A 17,765-nucleotide genomic window follows, 5' to 3' on the forward strand; every position below is an offset into this window, starting at 1 on the left:
CCTTTTGTACACACGGGCCGAACTGGCTCTGAGAGCTGGACAAAGCCTTCAGGCAAAGAAACACAGTGCAGGCAGTTGGAACCCTGAGGGGGAAGGGTATGGATGGGCACAGAGAACCTAAGGTCACTTAAGTAGAAAGGAATGGAGACAGACCCAAACCTAGGTGGCCTTACACATTCTTAACCCTCACCCCACTGCCTCACTTATCAAACACGAAACCTGGTTTGTTTGGCGTAGAGCCCTCTCGCCAAACCACGCTTTGGTTTCTGTTCATGCATTATCAATTCAAATGAATGTCCATGAAAGCTTCCTGGTTTCTTACAAGAGACACATATTTTGTTTGGAGAGATTTCTCACATGCTACATTGCAAATACTCCAACCCCAAAGACTAATGTTACCCTTAAAGTGGCTATAACCAAATTCCATTGGGAATATCCAAGCCATACCCAATTTCACTAGAAGTCTATGCCAAAACATATTTTACCCTCTAAAAATTAAGACTTCAGTGTAAAAGAGAGCTGTGGAGACTAGTTTTTAACTGAATGACTACATGGATATTGGGTTGGGCTGAACACTTACTCATATAGATGTGCATGGAGTAGCTCCAGATCTCCTAAAATATTGATGACTTAAAGCAATTTCTTCTCTAAGAGTAGACAACCTGACCTAGAATTGAGAGAGAATCAACCAGTGTCAGCAATAAAGATATTACAAATCTAGCGGTGAGGGGTGGATACAAAAATGGTTCAAACTCATTTATCCAGGGAAGTTAGGATAGTGTTACCCTGCTGTTTGTTTTTACAGTGAGATTATTTTACATTTTTCAAATGACATAACATTTCTCTTATTCAAAGGATCAATTTAGCTCATAGAAGAACTTACCCTCACACTTTTTTGTTATTAAAAAGCTCAAAAGGGCTGCCTGCATCCTCAAAGTCATATAGACCAACACACTGATTTTGCTGATGTCACATAGAGCTGACATGTAACCCCACATATATTTATATAGTGGTTTCCCAGATTTTTCATTTAACAGTGATTCTCCCTGTGAAGCCTCATGGAGAACTTCAGTATGTGAAGCAGATAAATATGAAGCCATTTTGATAGAAATCGGGCAAGGAGTTCTGGTTGAAACTTCTATTTCCCCTTTCCCCTGCATAGTGTTTGCTCATGTACCTCCAAGCAACTCCAAGTACTGAAGAAACCAGCATGAAAACCATTAATCCAGACCAAACTCTACACCTGACACATGAGAATAGTAAGACCAAGTGATTTTAGGTCATTTGGGTAACATAGCAGAACAAGTCTACAGGCTGACCCAAATCAGAATCCAACTCTCTTAACTCTGGGCTGCCCTCTGGAGCCGTAGGTAAACCAGAATACTCAGCAGAGATTCCAGAAGGGCCGTGCCTTAGCAGTAGGGCTAAAGGGACCCTAGAGGCAAAGCTACTCTAGACCTTCCCTAACAAAGATTAAAACAAGCCTCAAAAGGATCAAGCTGACTTTCAAGTAACTTAACCTCCTGCCAAAATAAATTTCAACCCTCTTTAAAGGAAGACAACCAAATCCAACAGCTCAGTAACAAGCATTTGTAATGTTTGGCATCCAATCAAAAATTACTAGACATGTGAAAAGCAGTAAAATGTGACCTCTAACCAGAATAAAAATCAGTCAGAAGAAACAGAGCCAAAGAGTGACAGCAATGTTAGAATTAGCATGGAAGGACTTTAAGCTGCTTTCTTAATATGCTCAAGGATTTAAAGAAAAACATGAACATAATGGAGAAAGAATTGGAAGGCATGAAAAAGAACAGAATAGGAAGTTTAGAGCAGAGAACACTGTTTGTAAGATGAGATTTCCACTGGGTGGGCTTTACAGAAGACTACCTGCTGCAGAAGAAGAGATCAGGGAACTTGTGGGCATAGCAAGGTAGACCATATAAACCAAAACAGTTCCATGGGACAACATCAAACAGAATGATATGCATGTAATTGAAGTCCCATAAGGAGAGGATAGAGAGAGAGAAATTTTTTGAAGAAATAATGGCCAAAATTTTTCCAAATTTGATGAAAACTATAAACCCACTCATCCAAGAAGATTAATGAAACTCAAGTAGGATAAACACAAAGAAAACCACACCAAGGCACATCGTGATGAAATTGCCAAAAACCAGCAATAAAGTATAAAATTTAAAACCCAGAGGGAAGAAAACACATCGAGTTCAGAGGAACTAAACGTAAGGATCCTCACAGACTTCTCATCAGGAGAGGGAGCAATCATGGCTGCAGGAAGCTGGTGAACGAGGAATCCCAACTAGATTAGGAAGCCATGGTTAAGCTTTGGATGGAAAGGCATGCCACCCTACAACGATCTGTGCCAGCAAAGTGTATGCCTCACGTGCTGCCTCTCAACTCATGAGATTCATCCCCTGTGGTAGATCAGATCATTGTTCAACACACATTCATTCCTTCCTGAGCCCCAGCCTCCGTGGGAGCTTGACTTTAAGCTTGGCCATGCGGCTTGCTCCAGCTAAGAGATTAAGCAGGCATTACACTAGCAAAGGCATGATATGTACTCACACAGTTGGGTTTTCCTTCTTGCAGTCCTGTCTTTGACCACGAGTAGAACATGCCCTGGCCAGAGCCTCGCACAGCTGAGCCCACCCTGTATCAGCCCAACCTAGTCCAATCTCAGCCAACCTCAGAGATGCATGAGCAAGAAATAAATGCTTATTCTTATATGCCGTCGTTCTGCCTCCTTTCCTTTGAAACTCATTCTGAAATATGTTTGAGTATTCATTCTGTCGTCCAGATGTGTAACGTGAAGCAAACTGCTTAGCCACTCTGGATCTCAGTTTTCCTCTTCTGTAAAACAGGGATGTAAGATTGAATCAGGGGGTTCCAGTATTTGCCTTAAATAGAAAAGCTGTCTTTCACTATTTTCCCACCCAAAGCACATTTGGGAAAGGTCTCCTTTACATGAGAAAACTAACTTTGTTAAATTATAATTGGTTAATACAAATTAGAAAATCAAATAAAGCATATATGACTAGGAGTAAAATGGGCTCTAAGACATGAAATATTATCCCACTGAGGGATGTTTAGTTATTAGCACAGGGAAAAAAAAAATCACAAGGGCAGTTTCCATAGGATCTTGTCAAATAAAGAAATGAGCCCTAGGACCCCTCAAGACCATCTCCCAAGGATGGATGTAGGAGATTCTCTCTGACATTTATGTTTACAAGCTCCACTCAGCCTAACTGTGTTTGGAGAGGGGTTCCTTCCTTCTCCAGAAACAGGGAGCAGCTCAGCAGGAAGAAAGGCAATGACAAGGTAACTTCATCACCTCTTCTGGGTCTCACTCCCCTGAAATATTGGCCAACCTCCGAGTCCATGAATTTGTGTTTTCTTTGCTGCCATTAGTTTGTTTTTAAAATGTTGTCCATTACTCTCTGAATTCTTCTGCCCAACGTGTGATTCACTGCTTCCACATAGTAGCTGTCTCCGTGTGGGTCCCCCTGAAGGCAGAGCCTGAGGCAAGGACTTGAGGTTGTTTGGGAGGTGACCCCAGGAAGCATAAGTCAGCTAGTGGGGAAGTAAGTCAGGGAAGGGGGATGAAACAATAAAATACATCCTCTGATGAACCGGGTTGGGTGCAACACACTTCAGAGTTGTCCTATGGAAGGATGGGCAATCTGGGGTAGTTACCCACCAAATCCCACCCCTTGCTGATCAAGGGTTCCTCCTGGACAGATTACATCTTGGCATTTCTGGGCCGCCCTTCATGTGTGCCGACAGAGTTCCCAAAGTGCTGGAGAAAGCTGTCAGGGGGAGGTGAGAAGGGGTGCAGAGGGCCAAGGGGGAAGGCGCTCAGGGTGCCCGGGAGCCGCGCAGCACGGCTCTGGGTGGACCGTGTGCCGGCAGCACCTGCTGCCAAGTACTAACCACGCTAGGGATTGACGCGAGCCAGACACTGCACTGTGCTGCTCGTAGGCATGATGTCATTGACCGTCTCGCTAATTCTGTGCAACAAGCATTATTGTTCTCCTCATTTCTCAGATGAAGAAAGTAAGGCTAAGAGAGGTTGCGTACCTTGCCCAAAGTCACCTAACTTGGGACTGACGTAGCCAGCCTGACTCCAGCCTCATGAGCACCAGGCTTCTCCTCCTTCCTTTTGGCCATGACTCTGGAGGGTCTGTCAGCTCTGGCCTTTTTTTTTTTTTTTAAGATTTTATTTATTCATTTGACAGAGAGAGACACAGCGAGAGAGGGAACACAAGCAGGGGGAGTGGGAGAGGGAGAAGCAGGCTTCCCACGGAGCAGGGAGCCCGATATAGGGCTCGATCCCACGACCCCGGGATCATGACCTTAGCCGAAGGCAGATGCTTAACGACTAAGCCACCCAGGCTCCCCTCAGCTCTGACTGCTGACCTCAGGCACACCTCAGCTTCATTTAAAGTGCCACCTGCTCTCGGTGGTCTGTGAGCATGCACTGGTGCTCAGGACCTTAATCTCAGAGCCGTGGAGAATTCGGGTTCCGCGCTGCCCGACCCCGCACTGCCCCTGTTCACAGAGGCCCTGCAGATGTGTGCAATTAGAGGGTGGGGAGGGCCCGCGTCGGAAAATATAATTCTGCAAAGGATGCCACAAGGACTTTGTCAAGAATACCAGCCTCATGTGACCGGTGCCCAGGGAACAGGGAAGGCAACCGTCATGCCTCCTGGGACAACGCTAAATCCTTCTCCAACCGCATTTAAGAAGAGGCTTTCAGGAAGAACAAAGGGTTAGCGGGCTGGACGACCAGCATGATCCTGGCTTGGCTGGTGAGGGTAATTCCAGGACAGACTATGATTAAACTGCTTATGGTTTTGGCTTTGAACCCACAGAGCTCAAGGCAAAAGGAGAATGATCTAAGAGCCAGGCCCATGTGGAACCTTCAAAAAGGGACCCGAGGGATGTGGCAAAGCTCACCCGTCCCCCAAGCTATCTGTCCTAACTGCCCCCAGAGGCCTCATAGCTGAGGGAGAAGGGAGGACCCGGGACCCAGTGAGACCTGAGTTCCAGTCACTAACTAACTAGTTGTTTTCCCAAGGCTTCCATAGCAAGGACCCCAAATTGGGCAGGGAGAAGGCACTTGAAAGAATAGAAATGTATTCTCCTACAGTCTGGAGGCCACAAGTCCACAGTCCAGGTGTGGACAGGGCCATGCTCCCTCCTTCCTGCCTCTTCCAGCCTCTGGTGTCGCTGGCCACCCTCGGTGTCCCTGGTTTGTGGACACACACCTCTCTGCCTCTGTCTGCACCCAGCCTTCCTATTCTGTGCCCAATTTCCCTCTTCTGATAACAGTGCCAGTCCCTGGGCCAGGGCCCACCCCAATCCAGTATGACGTCACCTTAACTGAATTACTTCTGCTAACACCCTGTGTCCAAACGAAGTGACACACTGGTACCAGGGGTTAGGAGTGGAACACATCCTTATGGAGGACACAGTCCAACTTAGTGCTGTCCTCCTAACTTCTCTAGACAGAGGTTGCACGGTCAACATCTAGGGCACCGGCGCTGGTCTCCTTAGAAATGTTTACAGCAATCTGACCTGCCTGTGCCATCTGACGTTCCCAAACTATCTTTGGTAAAGGATCAGATCTTTTTATTTCCAATTCCTCATGGGTGGATCCAGAGCCCTACTGCCCAAGCCTAGGTACTCAGCATTCACTGCCTGCAACCTACCTCGTGCTCGATGCTCAGTGAGATGAGCCCACTGAGTGGGCTGCCCTAGAGCTCAGGCAGGCACAGACATGCATACACGCACACACGTGTGTGTGTGCACCCATACATACCTGCTGTGTCTTCCCCCACACCAGAGCTGCCGACTGCAGGGAACTTCACCCCGAGTACCCCTTCCCCTAGGCAGCCAGGCCTTTGCACCCTCGGCTGGCCATAATTCATCTGAGCTCTGCTTCCCACTCCCCATCTTTCCTGTGGAAAGTAACTCAAACTTGTGAGGGACTTTCGAAGTCAGGAACCTTTAGTTTCAGAAACAGGTTAGAAAAGCCTACAAACTGGGCTGCGACTAGAGCTGAGGATAGATTTTGTGGCCCAAATCTCTCATCAAGAAGCATCCCGTCAATAAACAGAAGCTAAACCTCTCTTCAAGGAGCCAGCTGCTTCCCACACCATCACGTCCTGTTTAATTACACCATCATTCAGGCCTGCACAAAAGTGCAGGTAGGAGCTGAGCACGCATCCACGGGATGGTCAGGGAACAGCCAGTCGCAGGGAAGATGTAAGGGGTCACAGGCCCCGGAGGAGATGACCCAGCAAGCTGGAAGTTTGGCTAGCCACCACCGCAGGTACCAGAACAGACGAGTCGCAGCCGGTCAGCCCAGCACAGCCAGCAACAGCGTCACCATGCTCATGCTGTTTCCCCTGAGCCCAAGTCCCACGGAGTGAGGTGATGAGCCCAGGTGGTGGCTACACACACAGTGTGTTGTCCCCACCCCGGGGAACCCCAGACCAGGGGCTCAGCACCCCTTATACCAAGCAGGAAACAAGGTGTGGTCACCTGGACCTTCTTAACTATCTATATGACCAGCCACAGAAACAGCTCCATGTCAGAGGATGGTAGGCCTGGCGTTCTGTCCTAACCCCAGAAGGACAGGCAGTGAGACTCAGGGCCCACAGCGGACTGGCTCCTCCAGTGAAGCCCACCACCCACAGCTTGGAAAGAAAGTTTTACAGACACAACTGGAGCCCCAGGGTGGGCCTCCCCCTTGACCTGTACTAATGTCTCATTTTACTACATATACGAGTATCTACTGATAATACAGAGTCGAGTTGACATGTTTCTCAACTTCCTATAAGTAGTGTTATTCTGGGTGTCTCCTTCTGTTAGGGGAATTCACCCATGTTAACGTGTGTCGCTAAAATTCATTCACTTTTCACCGCTGTGCGATATTCTGTGGTGTGAACGTATGACCGTGTATTTCTCCACCTGCTGAGGGACATTTGGGCTGTGACCGCTACACATTGTCCTACTGTAAACATTCTTGAGCTGGTTTCCTTGTACACATTTGGGGGATTTTCTCTAGTAAGTGCTTCTCAAAGTGGGATCCTCAAGCCAGCAACTCAGCATCACCTGGGAACTTAGTAGAAATGCAAATTCTTTGGCCCCACACCAGACCCACTGAATCACTGCAGGTGTGAACAGGGGTGAGTGAAGGAAAAGTGACAGGTAAAGGAGCCCGACGGGCCTCCTCAGCACACAGTGGGGAGGACAGCAACGGAAAGTCACAAACAACCCAACTCTTAACTACAGGAAGCAAACTGAGGGTTACAGGAGAGGAGGTGGGTGTGGGGATGGGGTAACTGGGTGATGGGCATTAAGGAGGGCACTTGAAGTAATGAGCAATGGGTGTTGTATGCAACTGATGAATCACTGACCTCTACTTCTGAAACTAATAATATACTGTGTGTTAATTAATTGAATTTAAATAAAATTTAAAAATAACCCCCCCCCCAAAAAAAAAATGGGCAAATGATCTGCCTAGACATCTCTCCAGAGAAGATATACGAATGGCCAATCGGCACATGAGAAGATGTTCTCCAACATTAGTCACTGGGGAAACTGCAAATCAAAAGCACAGTGAAGTCACTAATACCTGATCCCCACTAGAATGGCTGGAATCAAAAAGACAGATAATAACAGGTGTTGGAGAAGACGGGGAGAAGTCAGAACCCTCACACACTGTTGGTGAGAATGCAAAAAAGTTGTGGCCAGTCTGGAAAACAATCCGGCAGCTCTTCGAAAGGTTAAACACAGCGTTCCCATGTGACTCGGCAATCCTACCCTCAAGTATATCTACCGAAGAGAAATGAAAACACATGTTCACACAAGAACTTGTCCACAGATGTTCATAGCAGCGTTATTTATGCCTTTTATAGCTTATCTTTATAGCCCAAAGTGGAAACACCCCAAATGTCTGCCAACTGATAGACAAACAAACCGAATGCCACACATCCATACCGTGGAATATCACTCAGCCATAAAAAGGATACTTGCTACAGTATAGATGAACTTTGAAAACACTATATGTTGAGTCAAAGGAGCCAGTCACAAAAGGCCATGTGTCGTAGGGTTCCATGTATAGGGAATGCTCAGACCAGGCAAACCCATGGAGACAGAAAGCAGATTCATGGTGATGCAGGGGACCAAGGAAAGGGAAGAAGGGAGGGTGACTGTTCATGGGTATGGGGCTTCTTTTGGGGTGGTGGAAATATTCTAAAATGAATGGTGGTGATGACTGCAGAATTCTGTGAATATACTAAAAACCACTGAGTTATATACTTTAAATGAACGAATCATACAGTATGTGAATTATACCTCAATAAAGATGTTCCCACAGCCACACACACATGGCAATCACATTGGAAATGTTCGTGGACCACTTTCCCTGTTCTTCCAGCAGACTAGAGAACAGGGTTGGTCAGAAGTACTTAGTGACAAGTGTTGAACACAGTCCCCGACTCAGACACACCCAGACCCTAATCCCTCCTCCATGTATGAGTCACAACAACCTACATGAGCATCTTTGCTTCTCTGCTCTTCCCTCCCCCTCCTTTATAAAATAGGCGCTAACAGTGCCTAGCTCCTACGGCTGCTGGGAGGGTCAAAGGCGATCACGTGTGGGCACTGGCCACAGGGCCTTGACACGTGCTAGGGATATCTCAGTGTCCCCAGGTGACTTCTGATGCTGCCAACCACAGGCCAAGGACCACTCAGGATCCAGAGAGAAGTGTATCCTGAAGGTTATAGCCTGGAAAGTCAGGAGTAGGGGTGGAGGGGACACCTCAGTCCTACAGTATTTGGGAGGAGGTTGAAAGAAGCTCCAGTCTCTGTGTTTTTCCCTGACACAGAGATGGACCCCACTCCCCAAATTAGAGAGGGTGAGAGAGATCATTCTGAGCTCAAGGGCTTCCATGGAGAGAAATGACAGAAGACAGGGGCCATTTCCCTCCAACTTCAAAAGGCCGCCTCTGAGTAGGGCCTGGTGCTACCAGGGTCTCCCACCCAACCCCCACCTCTGCTTGGAGGAAAAAAAAAAACCCTTGGACAGGATCCATCTTTAACTCACTTGCTGTGTCTGAGGCCCAGACACACGCTGTTTAGACAGCCTGTTTCGGTGGGTGGTCAGGCCGGGAGACCCGCGTGCAGAGTTTACAGAAGGTCCTGGCACAAATGAACTGTTGACGACCAATTGGAAGGGCTCAGTGAAATCACAACATGTAAAATATGAAAAGGGGGCCCTTTTCCGTGCGGGGGGGTGGGGGAAAAAAGGAAAGAAAGGCCCATTTGGAAAGAATTCAAGCAGCCACAATAAGGCAACGCACAGAAGTCTGGCCCTCAGACACATACTCCCTCCCTCCCCGCTAACACACACAGGCTTTTTTTTTTTTTAAGTTTCATAGATTTAAATAGTTTTTCTGCATCAAATACAAGAAACAGACCGACATTTTCTCATCCCCTGTTATGTGGCAGGCTAATATTTGGCTATTTACGCTCCATTGGAGACCATTTCTGGGAGAACACGGCCCCTTTCCAGGTTGGTGGCCACCCGCCCGGCCACCCGCACCCACCTTGACCCCAGAGCTTGGCGCGAGGTCTGAGCGAGGAGGGGCTGCCCCGGCACCAGTTTGGGCACAAAAGGCTGGTCAGGGCCGTGGAGCAGCTTCCATCCAGCCCGTGGATACGCACTGCAGCACCGCCCACAGGGGAAAGATGAGGGAGCGTCCTCTTCGTGGGCCTGAGCGCTGAGCACCCGTCTGCACTCTCTGTGGACACTAAATCCTACAGTGTGGATCCTACAAAGTTTCAGATTCTGCTCCCCACCCAAAGCCCCGCTGTTGTTCCCAGAAGCTCTTTTGTTTTTCAGTGTTTGCACCTCACTGTTCCTCTCATGGGCATCCAAGAACAACTTAGAGCTTTATTTTGTATTTTTAAAAAAGTGTTAAGAACGTCCGATTGATGTTTCCTTTTGGAACTTTTACATTTTACTCCAAAGTCTGTTTTGGGGGTTTGTGGATACGGATGCGAAGTCTTCTGTGGGTAAGCCGTTTTGAGTTCTGGGAGGCAGGCAGGGTGAGGAGCTCTCCGGGGCACAGGTGGCCGGCGGTTCCGACAGGTGGACCATAACCGTGAACGTTCTCCCACGCACCCTCACACACGAAACGCGCATTTGCAAGCATGTCCCCAGGAACGAAAAGTGTGTCCTGGAGCTACTTATCTTCAGTTTTACTACCTCTGGCCAAATTGCGTGTCGCGAGAGTGCTCTGAGGGACAGTCTCGCCATGTTGTTGACCCACTGCGGATGAGCCTGAGGAGAGACCTGTGGTTCACGTTACTACTCTCCCATCTACCGGTGAGAACGCGCACCTTTCCGCGGTGCGTTAACACCCGGTTTCATCTTCTGCGAACCGCCCGTGCATGCCCTTGCCGACTTTCCTATTAGGTCCTCCTCCTATTTATGGATTTGTTTTTTTGTTGTTTTGTTTTGTTTTGTTTTATTTTGCAATTGCAAGGGTAAATTTATTTTGTTTTATTTTATTTTATTTTTACGATTATGTTATGTTAATCACCATACATTACATCATTAGTCTTTGATGTAGTGTTCCATGATTCATTGTTTGCGTATAACACCCAGCGCTCCATGCAGAACATGCCCTCTTTAATACCCATCACCAGGCTAACACATCCTCCCGCCCCCCTCCCCTCTAGAACCCTCAGTTTGTTTCTCAGAGTCCATCGTCTCTCATGGTTCGTCTATGGATTTGTTTTAAAGGCTTTTACAAACTTGTCGGATCACAATGCTGACAAACACCAGCGCCCACAGGCGTGAGGGGCTGCGGTCGGCACACCGCCCGTGTCACCTGCTCCCAGATGTAACGGCGGGGAGGCTGGCTCGGGAGCGCCTGTGGGCAGGGCAGCCAATGGAGGTGGCTGCATGACTGGAGCCCAGGAGCCATCAGGGAGGATGGAAACACCTCCTTCGAGTCGAGTCGGTGGCTCCATGGGCTCCCCCCGCCTTCTTCTCAAGGGTGCATTTGTCAGGGAGAAGAGAATTATTTTGTGTTTTAGTTGTAATGCGCCAAACCCCTTTAAGGTGCGTGGTGTCAGTGCAGGATCTGCCCTGACTCCAAGGTCAGGAAGACGCAATGGGGTAGTTCCCTCTAAGAGTTCCAACAGTCCGATTTCCACGTCTGGATGCACAGCGCACTTCCTTTCCACAGACCCCTGATTTTATCCTACTGTATCAGGTACAGGCCGACCCTTTCTCTGGGGGCAGCGACTGATGGTTGCGGCGTGGCCAGCACAGTTGTGTGACAGACACACACTCCAGCCGGGGCCTGGGGGCCATGTGGGACCTGCCCAAACTGGCCTGAGAGGGTGTCTGCTCGTAAAATAACACCGAGAACCCTTGATCTGCAGCCCAAGTTTACTGCCTTGGAGATTATTTGGAGGAGAGAGGGTTACAATTCCATAAAATCCTGTTAGGTCTCCTTTGGCCCCATCCTGACCGGCCCTGCCAACAGCTCTGTGACGGGAGTTGTCCTCGGGACTGCCAGGTCACACCGTTCTTGGGTCCAGGCCGATGGCTGAGACTAGGACTCTGCCTGGAGCCCCACCCCCCACCCCCGTGCTGAGAGCTATCGAGTCTCTTCCATTCACGCCCTGCCCCCCCCCCCACCATCTCCACTGTCTCTGCAGTGGGCAGTGTCCCCATTTACAGATGCTGACACCCTGGGGCTCAGGAGGTGACAAGTCTTTGCCGACGTCCCACAGCTGGAATTTAAACATAAAATAGATGCCAAAGCAAGTGCTCTTTCTCTGTCCCAGAATTTCCCAGACGTGGAGGTGTCTGCTCCTGGTGGCGTGCCAGGGATTTAGGTGGTGCGTAGAGAGCACCTCCCTGTGTCCACAGTTGCAGGTTTCTTGTAACGTGGGTTGGGGAGGCGTAAGCCACGCATGAGCTTATGACACTGCTTAGGTGAGGCTGACGGGGCCCTGCGGCCTGGACGTGGTCGGTCACATGCACGCACCTGGAGCCGCCCACCTGGCTCGCACCCAGCCCTGCCCTGGCGGCCCCATGGCCTCAGGCCACCTGCCCCTCTGGCCCCCGTGCCCCCGGTGACGGGACTTATCTCAGGGGCTGCTGCCGAGTCTCAGTGCCAATGCTGAGAACGGTGCCCACTGCAGGAAGCACGCCATGGGAGTCAGTGAAGGGTGCAGTGGTTCTGCTGGAAGGTAATACTATTTTAGCTTAAATGTTGCTATTTAAAGTATTTTCTGTTTCAAGAAAAATGGGAGTAGCACTTTGTAGGTGTGGAAATAATGGCCCAGTCGTACCCGACGTCCTCATGGACACTCGCGGATTCCAGAGCGTGGTTCTCTGTCCTGGGTGTGCTCCAGCCCCAAAGGGGGAGCTTTCAGGACGCTCAGTGCCTGGGCCCCACCTCACACCACTAGAAACAGAATCACCGGGAGTGCAGCCCGGGTCAGGAGGACACGGGGTCCCAGGTGACCCGCGCACAGTGCGTCTCCTACGTGCATGTGCAGAGTGAGGACTCGGTGTGGCGGGAAGGCCACGTGGCTCTGGATGGTTTGTTGGGAAGGTGAATTTGACCGTAAAGGTGGTGGAGGGCTGGCGTCTCGGGCAGCAGCGGGGACTCTGGGGGCTCAGATGGGGCAGTGGAGACGGCGTGAGCCTGAGGGGTGACCGGAAGCTATATTGTGTAATTGAGGTAAAATGCGCGTAGCCGAAAATTAACCGTTTTAAAGTGAACAATTCAGGGGCATTTAGTGTTGCATAACTGTCACCAATATCTGACTCTAGAACATTTCCATCACCCCAAAAGGAAACCTGTCCCCATTGGCAACGAATCCCCATCGCTGCCCTCCCGGCCCCTGGCAACCGCTAGCCTCCTTCCTGTCTCTACGCACGTACCTATTCTGGACTTTTCTGTGGGTGGAAGACATGGCACGTTGTTGTCTACGACTGCCTTGTGTCACTTGGCATGGTGTTTCCCAGGTTCTCTCACGTCTAGCAGGTGTCAGAGTCTCGTTCCTCTTCATGGCTACGTAATATTCCACTGCATGTATAGACCACGTGTTCCTTATCTGCTCATGAGTTGACGGACATGTGAGTTGTTTCCACCCTGAGGCTGTTGTGATGTTGTGAACGTTTGTGTACAAGTGTTTGTGTGGACATGGGTTTGCATTTCTCTTGGGCAGATACCAGGACTAGCCTCATGACCCAGAGTTCCAGTCCTCGCATAGACCAAACTCACCTTCTTTAAATGGTAACGCTCACAGCTAACATTTGTTTTTGGGGAGGTACTATGTATGGGGCAGTTTCTAGATCCTTTCTAGTTCCCCCTGATTTAATCCTGAGCATCCCCAGGAAGCGGGCTTAGGGGTACTCCCAGCTTGCCCAGTGACAGAGCACATGAGGCACAGGGCAGGGAGGGCCCCTGTGGACACTTGGCACCTCACGCTCTGCCCTCAGGCTGACTTCTCGCCTGGCCTCCGTCCATAGAGGCAGGGTTGCTATTGATGCAGGGGGGAGAAGTCAGCGTCCATGGGCCCACGCCAGGCGGGAGAAGGAAGGGGAGCAGATGTGCAAGCAGACGGATGACCAGTGTGGTAGAATGGAGGTGGGAGAACCTTCTGGAAACATGGCACCGGCTGAGTCAGTTTGGACAGGGCCTGAAACCTTGGGTGGTCCAGGGAGTGGAGAAGAGGGGAAGGAGCCGCATGCAAGGCACAGAAGACCAAGGCCCCACTGGGCTCCCGTGCATCCTCGGCTCTCCCATCCAAAGACATCACCCGGGATCCCCTCCGGGCTCATGGCCTGGGAGGACCTGCCACTATTGGCAGGAAGCTTCTCTTCTCCTTCTCCCTGTCAGGCCCTGGGGATTGTCCCCAACCTGTCCCGTCCAGCCTCGTCTTGTAGAAGAGGGGTCAGAGGCCGGGAACGCATGGTGGGCTGTGCCCGGATGACGTGTCGATGGTGAGAGGCCTCCACCAGGGCCTCAGCACAAGCTTGTCCACTCCAGCACCTCTGACGGTCACCCTGAGGACGAGGGAACGGGGGAAAGCTGGCTGCCGGGCCTGGGAGAGCACAGTGAGAGACAAGGGGCCAGGGAAGGTGGCCAGGGAGGCATGGCTGTGGAGCAAAGACTCAGACGGGGTCAGGGAACCCGGCGTGGCCCCCACTCTACCGCCTGCTGGTCTTGGGCAGGTCTCGTAGACCCCAGCCTTATCACCTGTCACGGGAGGTGGTTGGACAGGAGGCTGTCTGAGGACACCACCACCTCTGAAGGACACTGCGTGGGAACGTGCTCACCTCACCTCCCCCTGATGCCCCACAAGCGTCAGTTCTGGGGTCCAAGGTCACCTCCGAGCTACATGACTTCCTGACCTGATGAGTCTCCTTTCCCTTATTTGCAAAACGCAGATAATAAGTGCATCCAGCCCTACAGGAGCAGTGAGTCTTCCGTGCACCAGGCATCGCGGGCTCGACCAGTGCCAGCTTTTGTCACTGCCGTTTGGCCACCAAAAGAGAGCCTGAGCCGGGCCCCCAGCTCTCCAAATCTAAGTGGAGGAGGAGGAGGTAGAGAAGAGGGGGACAGGAGGAAGGGGAGGAGGAGGAGGGAGCCGGGAAGGAAGAAGCTGGTTCGAGCGTGTGAGAAAGTGGCCCTAGGATCTCCAGTCCTCATTTCAAATGCGGGCTTTAATTACACATATGGGGCTGGCAAAGAAAAATATGAACCCCCAAGAGGGTCATGACCTCAGAATATGTTTTTAAATACACAGAGGAAATTCCCAATTTGATGCTGCTGGATGGGTAGTGTTTTTGTTCTTTCCCCTTGCTAAAATCTGGTGTGTGACCTTCAGCCAAAAAGCAATGCTACCTTGACACTCTGTGTTTAACATTAGAGAAGGGGCCTGGCTGGTGTTTTCTGCTTTGGTGAGAGCCTGGCTGGGGTGGACACGGTCATGCTCAGCGCACCTTCGTTTCAGACCAGAAGGACAGCACCACCTTAGGGAGTGGGAGGGAGCAGGGGAGGAGACCAAAACGAGAGCTAAGCGCATCGGCGATTTCCAGCACGAACAGTGAGGATGCTGCGTATTGTTTTCTGTCAGAAAATACATGCCAGATTCAGCATCTGACTTACGAGCAGGGTGTAACCTGGGCCACCGAGCCTGGTGGTCGGTTTCCCGGGCAACAAAACCATCCATGACCGCACTGCACTCAGTGAGCCACTTAATCAGGTCCCCACATTATTTGTGCCGCTTTAATCAACAAAACTTTTTTTGTTGCAACCATTTTTATGGAAATTTTTTTTTTCCCAAAATGACTTGCACATTTCTCGGAGGGTTTGGGACATATTTTGAATTTCTCCAGATGCCACGGCTGTGAGCATAGGTCAGCACACTGTGGCTTCCACGGCGGCTCGTCACTCATCCCACCAGGAGCAAATCAGACAAGATCCCTGCCCGCAGGGCACAGACACTCCGGAAAAGAAAGCCAGCAGGAAAACAAAAAAACCCGTGGTGCTGGTGTTAGGAGGAGCAGGTGCGGAACCACCGCGAGGTTGGCCACTTTCCTCCGAGTCTCCGGGTCTTTGCCTCTGTACGAAATTGTCCAGCCTGCTGTTCCCTTGAGGATCCTCGGATTCGTGGTGGTAATAGTTTTCTTTCTCCTGTAGTCATCCTTGAATAGGAATTTCTGAGCAAACCAAAGGAAAGGCCCCGCCTTCCTGCGGACTGCTAGCTCACCCCCAGGCCCTCACCGAGGGCTGCGGGCCTCTCCGGCTGCCCGTCCATCCGTCCGTCCGTCTGTCAGTGCCTCCCAGAAGCTGGAAGCACAGGGCTGCTAGAGCAGGGCTGACAGCCAGCATTAAGTGGCACAGGTTGGGTTTTTAACCCATCGTGACGGCTCCAAATCTTTTTCAATTTACTTTTAGATACTTGGTTAGATTCTGGAAGAGAAGTTCCTGCCTATTCGGCTGTGGCTCTATTTCTGCAGGATTCAGGCCTCTACGGGGTCCGTGGGATTCAGCTTCGTTAGGGTCTGTGGGATTCGGGCTTTGATGAGGTCTGCTGCATTAACGAGGAACCTCAAAAATTAAGTGAATGGCAGCACCCGAGGAGTGCTTTCGTGGTGAAATTAGCATGGCTCTGCGAATCTGTCCTGCCCCTCCTCGAACCACTGGCTGCCCAGCCTTGGCCCTAAGGGGACAGGGCAGCACTGACAGCAGGTCCCGAGGCCCCACTCTGCGCTGGCCCCCCGAGCGGGCTGTCCCGCTGCAGCTCCCAGGGGAGCCCCTCGCCCCAGGCCTGGAGCGGGATAGCCCGTGAGGGGGTCACTGTCACTGCGTGACCTCGGCAAGCCACTTCGCCTCTCTTTCCACCTGAGTGTCCCCGTCTCTAAAGCGGGAATAACTGTACCCTCTGCTTCGTGGGAGCACAGAGGGGGTAAATGAGCTGTCCATATCCGATCAGCGGCACCCAGGCTTAAGTGCACGGTAACTGTTAGCTCTCCTCGTTATCACTCACGTCTAGTGTGGGAGGACCCGGTGCAAGCGCCTGCCTATCAGAACACACCTATGAGGAATGAATCTTCCACGGTTGTGCTCCGTCATGCATTAGAATCACCTCATGACCTTGAACATTCCCAGTGCTCCAGCCAATACACACCAACTGCCAAATAGATGCCAGGGTGCAGAATCCAGGCAGCGGTAGATGGTAAAGCTCCCGGGTGATTCCTGTGTGTGGCCCATTCGGGGAGCCCGGGTAAATCTAGCACAGAGGCTCCCAGAGTCAGGTCCCCAGATTGGCAGCATCAGCATCACCTGGGAACTTGCTAGAAATGCAGATTCTGAATCAGAAACTCTGAGAGTGGGGCCCAGCCATCTGCACATTAACACGACCCCCACCCCCCACCCCGTGATTCTAATAGTGCGAGAGTTTGAGAACTGCTGATCTAGAAGGTTCTAAGAAGAAGAAAACATAGCCTTTATCAGGTTCAACTAAAAATTGTTTTCACAGCATGTGTTTTGAAGCAGGGCAAGGTGTCAAGGAGCACCCCATCATCGCTCCCACCCCGTGGGGCCTGGGAAGAACATGAGGCCAGCTGACCATGGGATGCTGGGCTGGTTCTCCCTCCCCCCCGAACCAGCGCTAAGTCCACCACCGACACGCAGGCGCACCTCCCCGCCCCGCAGGAAGCAGAGCATATCCCAGCCGTTCCTCTCCCGTCTGGGCTCTGCCCTGGGGACGATAAAGGCAGCCCTCGGCTGACGGAGGCTCCGCTGCTAATTAGATCCAGATGCAGCCTAATGAGCCCGCAGGCCGCCCGGCCTGGACCTGGCAGGCGCTTGAGCCCCTGGCTGCCCAGGAGGGGTGCGTCTGCACAGGGAGGAGGGCATGGGCGCCCCAGGCCTCCCTGTCCACAGGCGCGGTTGGTGACTGTAGTGTGCGGAGGGCCACCCCGGGGAGGGGACAGGAGCACCTGCTGAGTGAGAGAGGACACAGCTTAAAACAACTGTGTGTGCTAGAGCCATAGCAGGGGCGCAGGAGGACCCGTGGGGGCCACCGAGGGTCCACTGGGAGGCCCTTCTCCTGTGAGCCCTTCTCCGAGCCCATCACCTCTGCTGGCTTCTGAACCCTCCCGAAGGGGCCTGTCCCACGGGCTCCCAGGCCCAGCT

This window comes from Halichoerus grypus, chromosome 15, assembly GCF_964656455.1.
Source record: "Halichoerus grypus chromosome 15, mHalGry1.hap1.1, whole genome shotgun sequence".
Classification (NCBI taxonomy): domain Eukaryota; kingdom Metazoa; phylum Chordata; class Mammalia; order Carnivora; family Phocidae; genus Halichoerus; species Halichoerus grypus.